The 20365-nt window shown below is 55.2% G+C and overlaps 1 protein-coding gene across 1 annotated transcript in view; it reads right to left on the bottom strand.

Annotated features, from left to right (window-relative positions):
* The window catches only part of EPS8L2 (EPS8-like 2), a 74034-nt gene extending 59614 nt beyond the window's left edge, over positions 1-14420 (bottom strand). The window contains exon 1 of the mRNA XM_014940716.1: positions 14247-14420. The gene's annotated coding sequence lies outside the window, so the exon portion shown is untranslated. The remainder of the gene's footprint in view (positions 1-14246) is intronic.
* Between the last annotated feature and the right edge of the window lie 5945 nt (positions 14421-20365).

Here is a 20365-nt window from a genome sequence, read left to right on the forward strand (position 1 = left end):
GCAGTAGGAGGCTGGAGCTGGCACTGGGAGGCTGATGGTGGCCCTGGGAGACTGATGGTGGCCATGAGAGGCTAATGCTGGCCATGGAAGGCTGGAGCTGGCCATAAGAGGCTGATGCTGGCTGTGAGAGGATGATGCTGGCTGTGAGAGGATGATGCTAGCTGTGGGAGGCCGATGCTGGCCCTGGGAGGCTGATACTGGCCCTGGGAGTCTGGAGCTGGCCATGAGAGGCTGATGCTGGCCCTGGGACTGCCTGGGCAGGACATGAGGGGAAGGCTGGAGGACTCCAGCCATCATGTGCCAGTGCTGGCAGAACCCATGGACATAGCATGCCTGGTACCCAGAAAATCTGCTGAAGAAAGGCACTGGTAATTGTCACACTGAAGGTTTCTCTGCCCTGTGTCCTTATTCAATCCCCTCTCCTCCAAACGATCCTGTTTTCCTAAGGTGCCGCCAGACTCTGGCAGCCCGGGGGTTATAGCTGTGATTTGCAGAAGGAGGAGGGGGGGAAGGATTTGCCTCCCTGGCTCTGTTGATGAAAGGGATCCTTTTTATTTTCTCTGCGTGGAAATCAGTCCTGGGACATGGGGCCAGGAAAAATAGGGAGTGACTCTGCGTGTGCGTGTCCTGTTCCCCAGCAGGAGGGATAACTGCCCTGCTCTGCTCCAGCCCAGCCTGAAGGAGGGCATTGAGTCACCTTCAGGCAAAGCCCCAAAGCCCTGGGTGTAACTGTCCCTCAGCTCCTGGCTCCCAGAGCTGCTCCTCACGTGCACCTTGTTGTATGGCCAGAACATCAACTTAGGGCTTTTCCAGGCTCAAAGGTGTTTGTGAAATGTCTGGGAGATGTGGAAAAAAAGGCTGGCACTGGTGGGGCAGGGTGGGCTGAAGGTGTGAAGGGTTCCTGCTGCGTCCCTGCTGCTTCTCGGAGTGATGTTCGGCTCTGATTGAGGGCAAAGTGTTCTTCTTTGTGGTGGGGCTTCAAGGAGGCTGTCACATTCTTGCCTGGAAGGTGGTCACTTTGCCCAGTGACAGGTCAAGAGGAAATGGGCACAAACTTGACCATAAGAAGTTCCACCTAAACATGAGGAGGAACTTCTTCACTCTGAGGGTGGCAGAGCCCTGGCAGAGGCTGCCCAGGGAGGTGGTGGAGTCTCCTTCTCTGGAGACATTCAAACCCACCTGGACACGTTCCTGTGGGACCTGCTCTGGGTGGACCTGCTTTGGCAGGGGGTTGGAGGAGATGATCTCCAGAGGTCCTTTCCAACCCCATGGGATTCTGGGATTCTGTGGTGGTGTGTTTGTGCAAAGCACCTGCAGCAAAACTGCTTCTTCCAGGAGGTTTGAAGCTACTGGTGCCCTGTCTTGTGTTTGTACAAAGCACCTGCAGCAAAACTGCTTCTTTCAGGAGGTTTGAAGCTACTGGTGCCCTGTCTATGCTGACCACACACTAATCCTACCTGGGTGCTCCTCATTAGTCCCCGATGGGTATCAATCAGTACTTTATTGCCAGCTGTGGACGTATGGGTAGGTAAGGGATTGGCCTTTGCTGTCGCCAGAGCTTTGAGCTAATCACTCGAGTGCCTTAATTGTTCATTAAGTGATTGCTTTAATGTGTAAGGACACTGTGACCCCACCTCATGTGAATACCTTGCAATCCCTGCCAGCCAGCCTCAGCAGGACAAGTTTGTCGCTGCTTTTACGTCTCATTATATAAGAATAAATAAATAATTAAAAAAAAAAATAAAAATTGGCAGGCCAACTAATTTTCCACATTCATTCCCAGCAAAGGCCTTGGCCCCAGGAGGACCGTGATCCTTCTACCTGAACATCACTGGCCTGGTGACCACCAGCCCAACCAGGGCTGGGATGCCCCGAGGGAAAGGTGCCCGGGTGGCATCCCTGCTATGCTGACCACACGCTAATCCTACCTGGGTGCTCCTCATTAGTCCCCGATGGGTATCAATCAGTACTTTATTGCCAGCTGTGGACGTATGGGTAGGTAAGGGATTGGCCTTTGCTGTCGCCAGAGCTTTGAGCTAATCACTCGAGTGCCTTAATTGTTCATTAAGTGATTGCTTTAATGTGTAAGGACACTGTGACCCCACCTCATGTGAATACCTTGCAATCCCTGCCAGCCAGCCTCAGCAGGACAAGTTTGTCGCTGCTTTTACGTCTCATTATATAAGAATAAATAAATAATTAAAAAAAAAAATAAAAATTGGCAGGCCAACTAATTTTCCACATTCATTCCCAGCAAAGGCCTTGGCCCCAGGAGGACCGTGATCCTTCTACCTGAACATCACTGGCCTGGTGACCACCAGCCCAAGCGGGGCTGGGATGCCCCGAGGGAAAGGTGCCCGGGTGGCATCCCTGGTCCCTCACCAACCTCCAGGAGGTTGGGGCAGAGGGAGGATTGTTTGTAAACTATTGCCTCTGTGCCTGGGTTTGTGAGCAAGACCGAGGCGTTGAGAGCGACGGGATGTTTCCACCACCTCCTCCTCCTCCTCCTAAAGGAAGGGCATTTTTGGTCACTCCCTGAAAGGCTGATTCACTCGCCTGGCAGGAGCTCAGGCATGCGGCACCACGGCCCTGCCCCAGCAGCTTTTGCTCTGTCAGAGAAAAGTTTGACATTAGGCTGAGACCCACTTCGGGGGCCACATTTACCTTCAGTTTGTCTCCAGCAAGGGGTTTGCAGCGAGATGGGGAGATCTGAGCCAAGAATTCCTTAACCCCCTCGCGTAGGAAGGTCACACCGAGGGGTCACCCCAGAGAAAGGGAGGGGGCTGCAGCACCCTGTGGTGGCTGTTTCACTCTGCTCCCTGCTCCCTTCCCAGACCTCTGCCGACAGCAAGCTGGGGTTTGGGGAAGCTGATGAACCAATAATATCCATTTCCTGCTGTAAAACTTGCCCTGGGGTTTTTTTTGCTGGGAGGGTGAGGCAGAGGATTTGAGGGAGGAGACACATCCCTTGAAAATCGCATTTGACGTTTAAGGCTTTTCTAGCCTTCTTTAGGCTAATCACCACAACATGCCTTGCCATCTCTTCCCACCCCGTTTTGTGCTTCCTACTCATATCCTGTCTGTGTATTTTTGGCCACTTGCTAACAATTCATTTGAGCTAAAACTTGGCACATGGGAGCTCAGCTCCGAGCGTCCCTGCAGGAAAACAAGGTGACATCAGCTTAGCCAGCTCAGTGACCTGGTGGCAACCAGGCTCCAGGAGACGTGGTGGGGTTCAGGTCAGCTTGTGGTGTGGCAGGGGATGGGGGTGTTTCTTACAGGGTGTATTCAGCCCCTTGAAACACACCTGGGGCTCTCACCAGGCATCTTTCCTTCAATGGAGCACAGAGGAGGAGTGGGGTCTTGCTCAGAGGCTGCTGCTGGGTTCATAGAATGGTTTGGGTTGGAAGGGACCTTAAAGACCATCCAGTTCCACCCCCTGCCCTGGGCAGGGACACCTCCCACCAGCCCAGGTTGCTCCAAGCCCCCTCCAACCTGGCCTTGAACCCCTCCAGGGATGGGGCATCTACAAAGGAATGGGGCATCTACAAGATGGGGCATCTACAATGATCTTAAAGGTCCCTTCCAACCCAGACGATTCTGTGACTCTAGGGTCTGACAGAGGTCTCCCGTGTCTCCTTCAGCATGTCCTTGAGACTCTGCAGGGCTCTGCTTCCATCAGTACAAAAATGTGACAACCTCACAAAGAGGAATACACCAACGGCTGGAAGGGGCTGAGCTCCCATGGCTTGGGGAGAGCTGGGACGCGGGTGCTGAACCTGGAAACTCTTGGTTCCAGGAGCAGCTTCAGCACTTCCCACCCTCCTGCTGTCCCTGGCCACCACCTCGTCCCCAGCAACTGTGTACAGGAGCCACTCCAGAGCAGGAACCCATGGGGCTTGAACCCCATTCTGCCCACATGTATGTTTTTTTACCTCGCTGGCTTCTTTTCCAGCCAAACCAGCTCCAGAACATGACTCGCAGCCCTTGTGCTGGCAAAACGGAGTGTCATGGGGGGGCGAGGGGCTGGGGATGGCTCGAGCTGGAATCACTGCCAGCTGGGGAACCTGCAGGTAAACCCTGGGCTTTTACAGGGTCATCACCCATCATCTGGGCTGATTTCTGATGTCTGGGCTTTCAGTAAACCTACCGAGCTCCCTGGGTGAGGTAGCAGGAGGGGGGTTTGTGGCACGAACAGCCAGTTACACAGCGACTACACGGTGCCATGAGAGATCGTTCCAAAACAGCAAAATATCTGTTCCCTTTGCCCTTTGTTTCGTTTAGAATAGAAGGATGTGTGAGGCTGGCTTTATCACGGGAATTGAAATGGCAGTTTCTAATCTTACGGCGCAGAAATGTTTTAACAATCTTGCGGCAAAATTAATCTCCTGCGTGGGCAAGGAGGGGAAAAGCAGAATTGGTCCCTGCAGCTGGGACCTGGGGTGAGAGTCTGTGAGGGCCAGGAGAGACCGGGGGGGATTACGGGGCTGGGAAGGCAGGAGAAGACTTTCCTGCAATGTCCCAAAGAGGAAAAATTTCCCTGGCCACTCCTGCTTGCCCTCAGGGATTTCCAGTCCCGAAAAGCTAAAGCTAAAGCTCCACCAGGAGATATGAAGGAGACACTCTCTTCTGTGGGAAGCTCAGTGCCATGGAGCAGGTTGGCCAGAGAGGTTGTGCCGTATCCATCCTTGGAGATTTCCAAGAACAGCCTGAGTAAAACCCCTTGCAACCTGATTTCAGAGCTGCACCTGCTTTGGATTGGACTAGAGACCTCCTGAGGTCCCTTCTGGCCTGACTGACCCCATGATCCTCGAAGAGGAGAGGGGAGAAAGAGCAAGAAGGCCCTTTAATGGCAGGTGGGCAAGCTGGGCTGTCAAGGGTTGGGGCGGTTGGAGGATGGCAAACAGTCGTGCCAATACAGGCCACGGAGTCTCCTGCCTGACTGTCTTTGGGGAATGAGTCACAGGTTTACGGGTCACCTCTGGAGCAAGGAGAAGTTTGCAGAAGCCGGGTTGTGTCTAAACACGCACGGTGAAGAACCTGCCAGAGTCATTTTGAGGGAAGGGGCAGGTGGCCCCGAGAGCACGGGAACACACATGGTTTTGAGAGGGACAGGGAACCTCTGACTGAATGAAGAAACCAAAATCATTTCTCCTCCCCCTCACCAAATACCAGCTTTCCTGCCAGCAGAGATCCAGCCCTGTTAGACAGCACAGTTCTCTTTCAACTGTAGATAAATATACTTATGTGAGATTTTTAGCCCTCCTGCCCACAGCTGTCTGTGAGAAGCTGCTGCCAACCTTTGATGAAGATGCTCTTCCAGCCCATAAAGCCCTGGTGCATCTCAGCTGGTGGGCGTCACTTGGGCTACAACAAAGTGGTCTTCAACCAGAAGTTCCTCAGCCCTGCTCTGTGGGACTAATGGTTGGCAAGAGGTTAGTGTGGGATGTCATGAGGTTCTGAGACAAGGGGACCCGAGTGCCTGCCACCCATGTGGTGCTGGAGCAGAGCGTGGCGTCTACAAGTAGCATCTTGGCAGCAACACACACTTGTCTTGGCAAGGACTGATGGTGTTGGAATCAGTGTCACACACCATGCTCTGGGTAAAACACAGGGAGCGCCGGGGGTGGTGACAGCCCCGATCTCTCCCCGCAGCCTTCTCTGCTGCCTTAGATCCTTCTCCTAACCTTTGACCGTTTGCTGACAAGGTCCTGGCAGGCAGGGAGCAGAGAGCAGGAGTGTCTCTGGGCTTGTGCCAGCTCTGGAGCAGATGTTCTGGGGACTTGTCTGGTCTCGTTTGCTTCTGGAGACCTGTCTGGTCGAGTTTGCATGTGACTCTGGCAGGCAGGCTCTGACCACTCCGTGTGTTTCTTCCAGCCACCCTCAGTCCTCACTTCCTGGGACATTTCCTTCTTCTGAGTGGTCCCTGGGGCTGGAGCTCCTCTCCTCCCTTCCAGCCTCCCTTTTTGGCCCGGAGACCACCACCATCACCTCTTCCACCACCTGTGCTCGTTGGGAGCAGGTTGGGAGCAGACACACGGCTGCAGCACAGGTGGATGCCCAGAGGAGAGGACAAGACCAGGACAGAAAACCTCTCTGCAAAGTTTCCCAGCCTCCAGCGGTGGGATTTAAGAGCTCTGGGTACCCTTTTTCATCCTAGAATTTCTCCAGCTGCATCGGGCCAACCTGGGCAAACTTCTGACATCCTGCATGGCCTGTGGCAGGATGCTCAGCAGCTCTCCGTGCTGTCCCCAGCCCTCTCCTTTTGTTTGTGCCACACTTGCCAGCTGCCGGTTTCAGGGGATGCCCCCCAGCTCTGTCACCAGTAAACAACCATTCCCGGGTTGCATCTCCATGCCACAGGGCAGCATCGTGGCTCTGGAGGAGAGCAGCACCTCTGCCATCTCTCTGCCAAGCTGAAGAGTAGATCCAGCCTAACTTAAGTCACACATCCAGGGTCCCCCCTGCTTTCTTTTTCAGCAGGGAGACGGTTCTTCCCTCTCGGGAGGATTGCTCAGGCCCAACCACACCTTGGGTGTTACCTGCTGGTGGAGACCAGCCACGAGCACAGCTCTGCCCCATTTACTCCCAATTTATCCTGCTCAACCTGCTCCTGCCTCGCTCCGTGCAGCAGCTTGTCTGACTCAGCTGCAGCTTTTTTGGGGCTTTTTTTTTTTTTTTTCAGCTGGGGTTCTCTCTGCCAAGCTGAAGAGTAGGGGTATCCTAACTTAAGTCACACATCCAGGGTCCCCCCTGCTTTCTTTTTCAGCAGGGAGACGGTTCTTCCCTCTCGGGAGGATTGCTCAGGCCCAACCACACCTTGGGTGTTACCTGCTGGTGGAGACCAGCCACGAGCACAGCTCTGCCCCATTTACTCCCAATTTATCCTGCTCAACCTGCTCCTGCCTCGCTCCGTGCAGCAGCTTGTCTGACTCAGCTGCAGCTTTTTTGGGGCTTTTTTTTTTTGTTCAGCTGGTGAAGCTTTATCAACTTTTTTTTTTCTCCAAATGGTAACAACTCACAGCAACAAACCTGAGAGTCCCGAGGGTCTCCAGTGTAACCCTCACAGCTTTCACGGCACATTTACTCTCCTGCCCTGCCCCTTCTATTGAAAAAAAGGGGCAGAAAAAATCCAGCCCAACATTTTCCCCAGGTTATTCACATCCAGCCTACTCTGGCTTCATCTGAGGGGCTGGTTGGATTGAGCCTGGATGCTGGACTGGAGCCTCCCTCCCCCAGCTTGGGTCTTCTGCTATTGAAACTCTGCAGGGCCAGCTAGAAAATGCTGATTTACACCCTTTAGGAATCAGCTCTTTGACTTCAGTGGGACAAACTGCTGTTTCCCCAGCTTGGGTCTTCTGCTATTGAAACTCTGCAGGGCCAGCTAGAAAATGCTGATTTACACCCACCCTTTGGGACTCAGCCCTTTGACTTCAGTGGGACAAACTGCTGTTTCCATTGCTCAGCTCTAATGGTCTCCTCTGGCAATTTAGAAGGGTTTGTGTTCTCAGGTGAATCAGCATCACCTGCCCCTGTGGTCGGGTACCAAGCCCATCTGGAGATCATCTAGAGATGCTGCCGTGGAGGCGCCTGGTGGAAGGAGACTCCTTCCCCTGCCTGCCCAAGGGACCTGACTCTTCTCATGTGGAGCTGAGCACGGATTGAGCCTGTTGTGGCCCGTCTAATTCCAATCAGAGGATTTGCTTGGCTGCAGCCTGGGACACGCTCTCCATCACAGAACTCCTGCCTGGGCCAGATATGAAGGGCTGGAGTCTCAGCCAGGGACAATGCACAAAACTCTGCTGTGATGGGTTGTACATCGGCCGAGGAGCCATCTCCTGCCACCCAACTGCCCATCAGACAGACAGCACCCACCCTGCACGGGCTGCCTGGCCCCACGGTGGTCCTCTGCCTCCTTCAAGGAGTTTTCAAAGTCCCATATCTCAACCTAGAAGGAAGGCCAAGAGCATCGGGTCCTGCAAACAAGCCGAACGGCCTCGCTGCCTGAAAGTCAGCGTTACAGATTAACCAGCGGGAATGGCCAGGGACAAGTCCATTCACTTCTTCCCCAGGGGAAAGCACGAATATCTTGCCAGGGAACAGAGAGGTTTTAATTAGTGCTCCCTTCTGCATAAGGCCTGGCTCTCCTCCTCTGTCTCCGCAGCTGAACACGGCTATAATTAAGAGGCAGCAGTGGCAGGAGTGAGAGCAGGCTCCAGCCTGTGATTTATTAAGGGATGTTGTGGGTGCAATTACCTTCCTCTCCTCTCCCCAGTGTTTTCATAAAGGGAATTTACTGATGAAAGGAGTGTCTCGGGCTCAGGCAAATGGCCGTCTCTGTGTTTATCCACAGCACAGACAGAGTCACTGCCTTTTCCTCCATGCAGTTACCACCAAAAGCCCCAAACCCAACTTTGGAGGGTTTTGTGTCCACAAGTCACAGCCTGACCCTCTGTCACCACCCATGAGCAACACCTGGACCTGGGGCAGTACCCACTGATAAATTCCATCTCCTGCCAGGGGTGGTGGGATGAGGAGTGACCCTGGAGGAGCTGGGGGATGAGGAGGGAGCAGCAGAGCAGGACAAGCCACTTGTGTCGGCCACAGCAACAAGGTGGGTCAGGGTTTGGGTTCTGCTTTGTTTTGCTGGTGTGGGACCTGGGGGGAACTGTGGTTTTGGGTGGCAGCTCTGGTTCTCCTGCATTATATATATATGCTCCTCTAAGGCATGAGGAGCTTAGAGCTACCTGGGCTCCCAGACAGTCCCCACTTCTGGTCATCTTCAGGGAGAGGAAAATTGGGTGTGAACAGTCCTGGGGAGGGTGGTGGTGACTCTGCTTGATCTCAGTCACCCTCTCGCCAGTGGCACCGTTTCACTTTCTGAATCACTGGGCGATGGGCAGCGTTACTGCTGGGTGCCTGAACTTTGGTTTATTGCCGTTCAGATGGGCTGCACTTTACCTTTGTAGGATATAAATCTGGACAGGCTGGGAATGATAAGACAGAGGGGTGAAAAAAAAAAGAAAAAGGAAGCAGGAAGAACAAAATTCAAACAAGTTCAAAAGCTTTTGGGGGCCAGGACCCCAACTGGAAAGAAAAAAAAGGAAAGCTGGCCCTTTCTGAGGTGGTGTTGGAAGATCCCAGCCCACCAAAGGTGGAGTGTTACTACTCCAGCCATGGAAGGAGCTGCCTTCAGCCAGGACAAGGCTGGGTAGGAGCCCTGGGGCTCCTGTTTGTGTCACACCGGCCCAGGGCTGTCACAAAACCCCTTCTGCTGCCCCTTCCTGCCCTGGCTCTTGGTGCCCATTGCCCTGGTGGTGCTCAGCTCCCCCATCCCAGCTGAAATTCCTCAGAGGAGCTGTGGCAGCTTATTGGGGAGTGGGAAAGGAGAGGTGACTAGGTGGGCTAATGATTCAGTGGGTGAAGACCCATCCCTGGTCTGGATGTGGCACCTGAGATGAGGATTTATGGCACGTGAGAGGTGTCTACCCATCTCCACAGGGCAAGGAGAACCCTGGTGGGAGATGCTTGTGAGCAGGGTTGGTTTGTGACCCTTGTGTGCAGGCAGCAATGGATGAAAGGGCATGGAAGACACTGAGCTGGACCTTGTCCCCAGGTAGAGCAGAGCCTGTGTCTCCCCACCTTTGGCTTCCTCCTCCTGTGGGTTGGGAAGGTTTTAGGCTTGTCCCTTGGCAGAACCTCGGTGGCTGGGAGCAGGTTGCAGTAATGCCCTCGGGAGCTTTTGGGGAATGGGACCGAGGGCTGGGCTCCTGGGGAACTGCAGTGCAGGGGAACGGGGAAGATCTCCAAACCAGTCCCGCGCTCAACTACACACCCTGCCCTCCCTCCTTAATTGCCATTCCTCCTGATTTATCTGCATTACCAGGAAATAAACACACCAGGGCTTTTTTGGTTAAACTGCCCCCCCGGCATCGTGCAATTTGCGGGCGGCACCGTCCCCAGCCCAGGGGAAAGGAGGCCTCTGGCTGCCCAGGGAAGGGACAAGCTCTTGAGGTGGCCTTGTCCATGTAGGAGCACAACGACACCCACATGTGGGATCAGCTCTCTCTGGGGTCCTCCTCTTGGTGGTGATTTGATGCAGGTCAGCTAAACATTTTTGGGATGGGTAACAGCATACTTTTTGCCTGAGTTTGCCATTTCAGACCCGCCAAAAGTAGGTAAAATTGCTGCTCACAGCCTCCCTGCTACGTGATGGGGCACCTGGAATCCCTGCGGGTCCTCTCTGCTGCACGGTCCCGTGGGCAGGTGGAGATCCAGGAGCCGAGCGATGGTAAGCTCTTGAGGTGGCCTTGTCCATGTAGGAGCACAACGACACCCACATGTGGGATCAGCTCTCTCTGGGGTCCTCCTCTTGGTGGTGATTTGATGCAGGTCAGCTAAACATTTTTGGGATGGGTAACAGCATACTTTTTGCCTGAGTTTGCCATTTCAGACCCGCCAAAAGTAGGTAAAATTGCTGCTCACAGCCTCCCTGCTACGTGATGGGGCACCTGGAATCCCTGCGGGTCCTCTCTGCTGCACGGTCCCGTGGGCAGGTGGAGATCCAGGAGCCGAGCGATGGTCCTGGACCTCCTTGGATCTCGTCTCCCTTGTGAACTCTGTCACTCATTTTTTGATGGTGCAAGGACTCTTCTCTAAGACATTGGGATGAGCAGGGAGGGTTTCAGGAGGTACCACCCTTCCCCTCCCTCCAGGTGGGAGGTTTGGACACCTCCCGGGCAGGCAGGTGGGTATCCTTCTGGACACCTGCTGAACCTTGGCCAAAGCGGGGTGGTTGAGGAGGCTTTGCTGGCAGGGTCAAGTGCTGCTAGACCTGCCTGGTGCTGTGTGTGTGCCACCGCTGCAGGTGGGACACCCTGCTGCTGATAAAGCTTTACCATGGTGCAGGAATCACAGAATCCCATGGGGTTGGAAGGGGTCATGGTGCAGGAATTACAGAATCACATGGGGTTGGAAGGGACCTCTGGAGATCATCTAGTCCAACACTCTGCCAGAGCAGGGTCACCCAGAGCAGGTTGCACAGGAATGTGTCCACATGGGCTTGGAATGCCTCCAGAGAAGGAGACTCCACCACCTCCCTGGGCAGCCTCTTCCAGGGCTCTGCCACCCTCACAGGAAAGAAGTTTCTCCTCATGTTTAGGTGGAACTTCTTATATTCAAGTTTGTATCGTGAACCATCTCTGTTACTGTGGGAAGTCTGTGGGCTTTCCCTGGCACCTCTGCTTGGCTGACACCAGGGAAGGCTCCTAAGACCTGAATATTTTCAGGGGTCACTATTTTATTGCCCATCCCATCAAACTCCCAGGCTAAAGACCACGCGCCCCATCAGCCTGGAGTTGAGAGCAGAACTGCTGGCTGCTGCCACGTAAAGGAGACGTGAGGCCAGACTTCAGCCCCGCAGGAGGAGAAAAACCACTGAGTCTTCATCAAAGCCCCAGACCTGCCCTGAGCCATCACTCGGAGGGGGACCACAGTGGGGAAGAGAGAAAGCAGCAGGGAGTGGGATGGAGACAGGGCTCCGAAGCACCGCGGGACCCAGCGCTCTGGGAATAACACTGAGGCTCCCCCACGCACCCAGACTGTGCACCCGGACTTATTTCATATGGATGTTTCTCAACCCACACGAGCCAACACGTATATTCTCCCTCTTTTGCTCCTTTCTTTGTCTGCCACAAGGTCTGAACCGCCCCCCCCGGGCCCTTTAGCGGAACTTCTTATATTCAAGTTTGTATCGTGAACCATCTCTGTTACTGCGGGAAGTCTGTGGGCTTTCCCTGGCACCTCTGCTTGGCTGACACCAGGGAAGGCTCCTAAGACCTGAATATTTTCAGGGGTCACTATTTTATTGCCCATCCCATCAAACTCCCAGGCTAAAGACCACGCGCCCCATCAGCCTGGAGTTGAGAGCAGAACTGCTGGCTGCTGCCACGTAAAGGAGACGTGAGGCCAGACTTCAGCCCCGCAGGAGGAGAAAAACCACTGAGTCTTCATCAAAGCCCCAGACCTGCCCTGAGCCATCACTCGGAGGGGGACCACGGCGGGGAAGAGAGAAAGCAGCAGGGAGTGGGATGGAGACAGGGCTCCGAAGCACCGCGGGACCCAGCGCTCTGGGAATAACACTGAGGCTCCCCCACGCACCCAGACTGTGCACCCGGACTTATTTCATATGGATGTTTCTCAACCCACACGAGCCAACACGTATATTCTCCCTCTTTTGCTCCTTTCTTTGTCTGCCACAAGGTCTGAACCGCCCCCCCCGGGCCCTTTAGCACGTTAGAGCTTCTTCTGAATCTCTTTCCCTTTCAGCCTGAGTTATCCCCTGGCCCTGTGGAAAGCAGTCTGTTTCCCAGCACGTTCAAAGCCACCTCATCAAGGCTGAGATGCTAACGAGCACCTGGCAGATTTGGCCCCACGGCCATCCCCCAGCAGGGTCTGGATGTACAGCCCGGGTTGTGTCACTCCGACTGACGGCGAGTGGTTTGCAGTCCACAAAGGTGGGTCCCGAAGGAGAGAATCTGTCCACGTCCACAATACAGAGCCCATGGCCCAGAAGACATCTCCTCCTGGGGCCATGGAGCTGCTCACCTCCATCTCAGTGTCTTTTCCCCACCCTGATGCTGGGGGGTGACTGGCAGAGGGGCGGAAGGCCAAGGATTCCAAGCTTCCCTTGGCAAACTGCTTTATCACACCAAGAAAACGTGTGTGCACGCGTGTGTGAGCACAGCAGCCGTGCTCCACCACCTTCCACAGCTGCTCCCTTCCCTGGGACTCCACCAACAGCCACTTCACCAGCGATGGACTTTTTCTCAGGTGCCCAAAACCCACCCCCAGCCCCCCTTGGCTCTCCCATGGGTGAGGATCCAGCCTGCCCTGCAGAGCGCAGCGCCGGAGCCTGCCCGTGCCCAGGGCTGGGATCTGGCCCAAGGAGCACCAGGGCCTCCTCCAGCCTGGTTTCCCAAGGCTTCAGAGGCAGAAACCAGCCGCAGAGAAGTCCCAGGCCCGTCCACAGCAGGGATTGAACCATTCCTGTCATCCCAAACACCAGTTTGAGCCTTGGTTTTCGACAGGGTGAAGCAGCCACCTTTGCCGCATCCCAAGTCCCTTCTCTCAGTCCTGGTTTAAAGAGCTCCTCGGCTCCATAACACTGCCCTTTCTGTGTGGGAAGGACTCCTTTTTCCCCAAGATCAACTGAAAACTCCCATCGCTCAACTCCCCGGAGCTGGGAATGTGCTTTGGGGTGCAGGTAACACCCCATGGGGGTCTCTGCTTCAGGCAGCCGGGCTGTTGTGTGTCACCCGGGGGCTGAGCCTGTTGCTCTCAATTCTTTAGCCCAGGAAAAAAAAAAAAAGTCCTTTTTAGGGGCAGATCCCACCGGAGCTCTGGGATGAGCAATCCCCCCCCCCGGATCCCATCCCTGTTAGAGCCTTTGGGAGCAGCCCGGCAGCACAAGCGTTACACCCCGTTGCCCTAATTACAGCAGGACACTCACCCTATTTTACTACTGTGTTGTCTCACAGTTATTTCCAGCATTTAAAAATACCGTCAAGTCAAATTGTTTGTCCCTGAGCCTTGTCCCCGGTGGAGTTTGCACTGGCATTTTCCAGGCAAATAAGTGAAAGGGGACAGGAGAGCTGTGCTCCAGCTCCTTAACGCAGGGAACCGGAGCTAGCGGGGCAGGGAATGGGGTTCCTGCTCCCATTCCACTCGGGAATGGGGTGAGGAATCCTGCCCAGGTGAGGGGCAGGGAGAGCTCACCCACCCAGAGCAGCGGCTCCTCAAGGTGCCAGGGGGGGAAAAGCACAAATTCCCTCCCCACGCGTCCCGGGCAGAGGAAACCCTGACAAACAGCTGCTCCAAACTACCATCTCCAGACTTCATTAGGAACAACAACAGCAAAAAAAAAAAAACCAAAAACACCCTGTTCTATGCCAAACGGACATTTTGCTGCCAAGAAAGTGCCACCTACTGGACCTGGCCCGGTGAGGAAACGCAAGAACGGGAAACAAACCCCGAAAACGTGACGCTGGAAAAACTACTTTTGTTTTTTTCACCCTTTTTGGAAAAAAAAAAACAACCAACCAACATCAAACTGCAGCGACGGTTGTCCCAGCCACAGCCCCCTCTCCGTCCCCCTCCCTCCGCCGCAGAATCAAGCAGGGTTTTGAAGAGGACAAATGTTGGGGGGGGGTGAGGGGGGGATGTGAAGTTTGAGGGGGGGGACTCACCGGTGCTGAGAAGCCGCTCGTGTCTCCCGCAGTTCCCTCGGCTCCTGTGCGTCCTCTTCCCAATTAGCCGTGCCCTCTTAATTAGATCCTGCTGCCATTCTCCGGCAGCCAAGCTCCTTCTCTCTCTGCCTCCCTGCCTGGTGCTCAGCCTGCTGCCCCAGGGACGGACGGACGGACGGATGGACAAGAAAGTGCCACCTACTGGACCTGGCCCGGTGAGGAAACGCAAGAACGGGAAACAAACCCCGAAAACGTGACGCTGGAAAAACTACTTTTGTTTTTTTCACCCTTTTTGGAAAAAAAAAAAACAACCAACCAACATCAAACTGCAGCGACGGTTGTCCCAGCCACAGCCCCCTCTCCGTCCCCCTCCCTCCGCCGCAGAATCAAGCAGGGTTTTGAAGAGGACAAATGTTGGGGGGGGGTGAGGGGGGGATGTGAAGTTTGAGGGGGGGACTCACCGGTGCTGAGAAGCCGCTCGCGTCTCCCGCAGTTCCCTCGGCTCCCGTGCGTCCTCTTCCCAATTAGCCGTGCCCTCTTAATTAGATCCTGCTGCCATTCTCCGGCAGCCAAGCTCCTTCTCTCTCTGCCTCCCTGCCTGGTGCTCAGCCTGCTGCCCCAGGGACGGACGGACGGACGGATGGATGGATGGAGGAGATGGGGAGGCAGAGCCCACCCAGCACCCCAGCCTGGGGGGGTGTCCCCGTCACCTTCCCTCTGCCCTTTCCTCCCGGTGCCGCTCGCCCCGGTTGTCTGAGAGCAGGTGACAGAGGTTTCTTGGCAGAGGAGAGAGGAGGGGAGGGATGTGGAGGCAGCGAGAGGTGGAGCTGGGACCCGGAGCAACAGGTTACTCTATAACTAGGAGCCGGTGGCCCCGGCCAGCCCGCTGCGTCCCCGCGAGGTGCCGGGGGCAAGCGGGGGCCTTGGCCCGCTCCCGGTGCCAGGGGACCCACAGCTGGGAGGGAGACGTGTTAAACTGCAGGTTTCTTGCACCCCAGAACGTTTTGGACCCACCAGGGGAGGTTGAAGGCGGCCAAGGGGTGGCAAAGGAGGGCTGGGAGCTGGGTTTGCCGTGGCCGGTGAGGGAGGGGACGCGCTGCCCGAGTGTCTGCTGGGGGAACAAGGCGGCTTTTGTGCTGCCACCGGTGCTCCCCGCGCCGGCTGGAGGGTTGTTTTCCTCCAGCTTCTCTCCTGCCTGCCCTCTCTGCCCCGGCGGCGCAGTGGGGGAAGGTGTTGGGAAGTGGAGGGAGAGGGAAAAAACCTCTCTCTCCTGGTCCCCAAAGCGGTGGGGGGGAGCCCAGAGCCCCCTTTGGGGTAACCTCGCACCGTGCTCCTGGGGGTTACGCGGCCACCAAGCCCCTCGTCTTGCCCCAGCTCCGCCGTGGCAGAGCCAAACCTCTCACCCCACACTCCTGGTGCTGGGGAAAGGTAAAACGGAGCTGGGGTCATGGTGGGGAGAGACTACAAAACCCACCTTTGGGGGGAACCCAACGGGGGTGGCACAGCGGGGAGCAAAGGTCTCCCTGGCCTTGGTGCAGCCCGAGGGCTTGCTTCTCACAGGAGATGCTCCTTGTTGGCCTTTCTCCAGCAACCCCCATGTGCAGGACCCCGGTGTTGTTCACACGCGTGTGCCCACCTGTTCTGGCCAAGAGACCACACAGGACCCTCTTGGCCATGGCCAGAGCCACTTCTTGCCAGGGTAGCAGAGGTAGGACTTGAGCTTCAGCCCCTGTGTGGTGGGGAGCGTCGGTCCCCCGCTCTCTGGGAAGGGTTTCTGAAGAAAAACCATGGGCTCATCACGTTGTTTCTCATTGCTCCTCTCTTCAAAAGCCAGAGGGAAATTTTAAAAGATGGCAAGGCAGCTCCAGAGTGTCTCCTGCCAGGCTGTGGAGAGGCTGTTGGTGTCCTGCTCGGGGTCTGCCCTGCTGCCAGCTCAGCCCTGGGCTGGGGGGGCTGGAGGGACCCTGAGCTCTGGGGGCAGATTTACTACTTTCAGAGAACACCTGGTTTAATTTGTCTCAAGATTTAACGTTTTTTTAAAACGATGGGATCAGCTCATGAGCTCATAAGCTGGAAAATACCCACTGAATTCATGGGTCTTACAGACGTGTCCACGGCAGCGCGGGATCCATCTGGTTCACTAGTTCTTTCCAAAAAATGGGGCTTTTCAGAGCATTTTATTGAAGTGTGTGTGCATCACCAGCCTTGCACCGTGTGTGGAACCCATGGCACGTGCAAGTGAGAGACCCCCATCACCAGCCCCGTCGCAGGAACAGCTGCAGCTCCCACCGACACCAGAGAAGGAAACAGGAAAATGTTTCCACCGTGGGGACACGGGGCTGGAGGACACTTTAACTCGGGGCTTGTTGAGTTCCCTGCTGCTGTGGTTTGTCTCGGTTTCCCCCGCTCTGGGGGCTCAGGCTCAGCCTGCTGCCTGGCCCCCCTCCAGCCGGGGGTGGGTTGGTGCAGGAGGAATGCAGGGGGAGAGCCATTTCCCCCACCTGACAGAGATGATTTTGGTTTTAACCAGGAGAACGACCTCTTCCACCGTGGGGAAACGTGAGCCGATACTCGGCCGGAGGCACCCGCCCAGCGCCCCGTCATCCTCCTCCCCGCGGTGTCGGTGAGGTCCCGGGGGGGGTCCCGGCACAGGATGCTCCCCGAAAACATGGGCAGCCCCGGGAGAAGTGGCGTTCAGGGAACACGGGCAGTAACGCCGGGCAGGGGAACCAAAGGGAAACGTGGTGGGGACATCAGCTCTGCTGGAGCCTTGGCAGCTGAAAGGTTCTGTGCAGGAGATCCCTCCCCCTGAAATGCATCTGGATCCCGGCTGGCTTTCCCAGGATACAAACTGGGATTTGGCAGGATTCTGTTGGAGAAGCCATTTAATGTTTAAGGCAGGGACTGCTTGTTGTCTGGCAGCTTCGGCTCCACCGTTGGTGCTGGAGATGGGCACAGTGGGTGACTGTGGGGAGCTGTGCCCCGCAGGAAATCCCAGAGGAGGGAACTTTTCCTCTGGGCAGGGGAGGAAAACCACAACTGAGCTTATTACATCTTCCCTGCAACGGGCAACGCTGGTGGAAGTGGGGCAGAGGCGATGAGCTGGAGGGGGATCACCCTGCTGAGCTCTGCTCCCAGGTGTGGAACCTCAGGAGCATCCTCATCCTCCCTCCTTCGGCCGCAGCCCCTCAGTGCTGTGAGGAAGATGATGGTGGCAGGGGGACCGCAGCATTTCAGCTGGGTTTTGGTCTGTAGGCCCTATCTCTCAGAGTTATCTCCCCAGTTTGAAACCCCAGGAGGCCAACCTGGCTCTCGGGATCAGCCTTTTAAATCAGGCTGGCGGCAGACACCCCTGTGATGGCTGGAGAACAAAGGCTTCTCCCTCGCCGAGTAAACAACACCCAAACCCAGCTCCTCAAAATATGTCTTCCTCTAAATTTTTAATGCCGTTTTCATCCAACTTGCTCGTCCTGTTTCAGATGGGCTGGGCCTCGTAATTAGAAGCTCCAGCAATCTTGTGTCTGGTGAATGTCATCAATGGCTTCGCTGTGCTGCGCCCCGGCTTCTCCGAACACTGGGAAGGGTTTGGGAAGGAGCTTCTGATCAGGGAAAGTCCCCCAGGTCGGGGCCCAATTCCCTGCGGGTCTTTGTACCAGCTCAGCATGGAGAGATGCCGTCAGGGAATCGGGGTCACCGGCATAAATGGCATTTCAAAGCCTGGAAATACCCAAGATGAAGGAGTTGTGTGAAGCTTACAGACTGCTTCCTCCTCCTGCATCCATCACAGAGTGGGGGGGTGTCAGCAGCACCCCAGTGTCTGACCATCCAATCACAAAAAGGTCATGGACAGTTTTATCTTAAACTGGAAAACCCAGCAGGGACTGATGGCCATCCAAGCCTTCGGCCAGTGCTCTGAAATGAGCTCCAAAATTCATATTTATCATCCTATGTGTGTATTTACCCCATTGCTGAGGATCAGCAAGTGTTGTCCCTCTCAGCTCATTCTTGGTTTTCATGTAGGTGATGGGTAGGAGCAAAGGATTTACCATGTTTTATAACATATATATGTACAAACTCTACTGTTTTCTAGAGCCTGAGGAGGCGCCTGCTTTACCCAGCGTGGCCCAGACGGTCCCAAACTCGTACCATGCTGTGGGGACAGGCAGAAACGTGGCACCTGCCACCTAATTAACACCTTCATTACAACCACTTTTGAGGGCTGTTTTCTGTGTGGATTGGGCAGGGATGTGGTTTGATGGTACAACATCACGAACAGCTGTCAGGCCATAGCTGAGGGTGGTGGGATCTGCTGTGGAACACCTTCTACTGGTTTCACTGGTGTCCCCTGAATCGACACCCTGGGTCTCTGCTGCCTCCAGTTGTGCTAATATTTTGTGTTTATTCTGTTTGTAGTGAGAAGGAAGGAAGGTAAAGAACAGAAGCTGCAACTTGAGGTTGACGTGCATGACCCCAGCTGCCGCAGCACCGCCGTTCAGGTAAAACACATTCCACTTTTTACTATTTCCTTTAAAAACCTGTCCCATGTTCTACTGCCAGACCTTTGTGTAAGAAAAACACCAGGAAACGTTCGTGCTTTTATTGGTAGGCGTATGGAAAGGGGTTTCGCTCGGGATGGTAAGGTATGTGTTTGTCATCGATGGGGAAGGTACAGCCCGGGGTGTTTGTCCCTCCTTGTCACATGCCATGAGCCCGTTCCATGACACCGCCCCGACCCGGGCGGGTGTTGGATTCACACAATCACAGAATCTTCTAGGATGGAAGGGACCTTAAAGATCATCTTGTCCAACCGTCAACCTGACTGACAAAAATGCCCGGGCGGGTGTTGGATTCACAGAATCACAGAATCTTCTAGGTTGGAAGGGACCTTAAAGATCATCTTGTCCAACCGTCAACCTGACTGACAAAAATAGACACCCACACAACAAACAAGGAGCATCATCACTAAACCAGACCTCCCAGCACTACATCAACCCGTCTTTTGAACCCCTCCAGGGATGGGGCCTCAACCCCCTCCCTGGGCAGCCCATTCCAATGGCTGAGAACCCTTTCAGTGAAAAAATTTTTCCTAATATCCAGCCTGAACCTCCCCTGGCGCAACTTGAGGCCATTTCCTCTCGTCCTGTCGCCTGTGACTTGAGAGAAGAGACCGACCCCCACCTCTCTACACCCTCCTTTCAGGGAGTTGGAGAGAGCAATAAGGGCCCCCCTCAGCCTCCTCTTCTCCAGGCTGAACACCCCCAGCTCCCTCAGCCTCTCCTCATAAGACTTATTCTCCAGACCCCTCACCATCTTTGTTGCCCTTCTCTGGACCCGCTCCAGCACCTCAATGTCTTTTTTATGGTAGGGGGCCCAAAACTGGACACAGCACTCGAGGTGAGGCCTCACCAGTGCCCAGTACAGGGGGACAATCACGCAGATTAAGCACGGAAAGGTTTGGTCACTGGATTTCCTGGCTGCTCCGTAGCACCCAGTCGTGCTGCTTTCACCTCCCATCCACAAAGGGCCAGTTGTGCCCTGGATTTCCTGGGATCTGGCCCCAGGGGATTCCTGTCGCTGTTCCGGCTGCCGGGCGGTGTAACGTGGTGTCACTGCCTTGGGTATGACCGAGGGACAGAACTGGGCCCTTCCAAGGGCACTTTCCCTCTTTTCTCTCTGCTCTGGAAAGAAAATAGAGTGAGGGTGCAGTTGTGCAGGGACTGTACCGCTGTATTTTCAGCCCCTGGTTAGTGCAAAGGAGCGCGGAGCTCGGGGCTCCTTCCCTACACAGGAGCAGGACCCACGTAGCGCGGCAGCAGCAGGACGAGGGGAGGCTTTTCCACACATCCAGGCTCGCCCCAGGCTCCCTCAGCTGCAGCCTGGGAGCTGAACAAGGTGTTCTGCACTTCAAACGCCGCTTAGATCTAAAAATCTTATTTATTTGAATAAATAAATACAAAAATAGGAAACTCCGAATATAAAACCCGCTTGTACAAAACCTCCAAGCTTTACATTAATGCAAACATGCCACAAAGGGCCGGTTGTGCCCTGGATTTCCCGGGATCTGGCCCCAGGGGATTCCGGTGTAACGTGCTGTCACTCGCCTCGGGTATGACCGAGGG

This window comes from Calidris pugnax, unplaced genomic scaffold (genome assembly GCF_001431845.1).
Source record: "Calidris pugnax isolate Ruff unplaced genomic scaffold, ASM143184v1 scaffold98, whole genome shotgun sequence".
Classification (NCBI taxonomy): domain Eukaryota; kingdom Metazoa; phylum Chordata; class Aves; order Charadriiformes; family Scolopacidae; genus Calidris; species Calidris pugnax.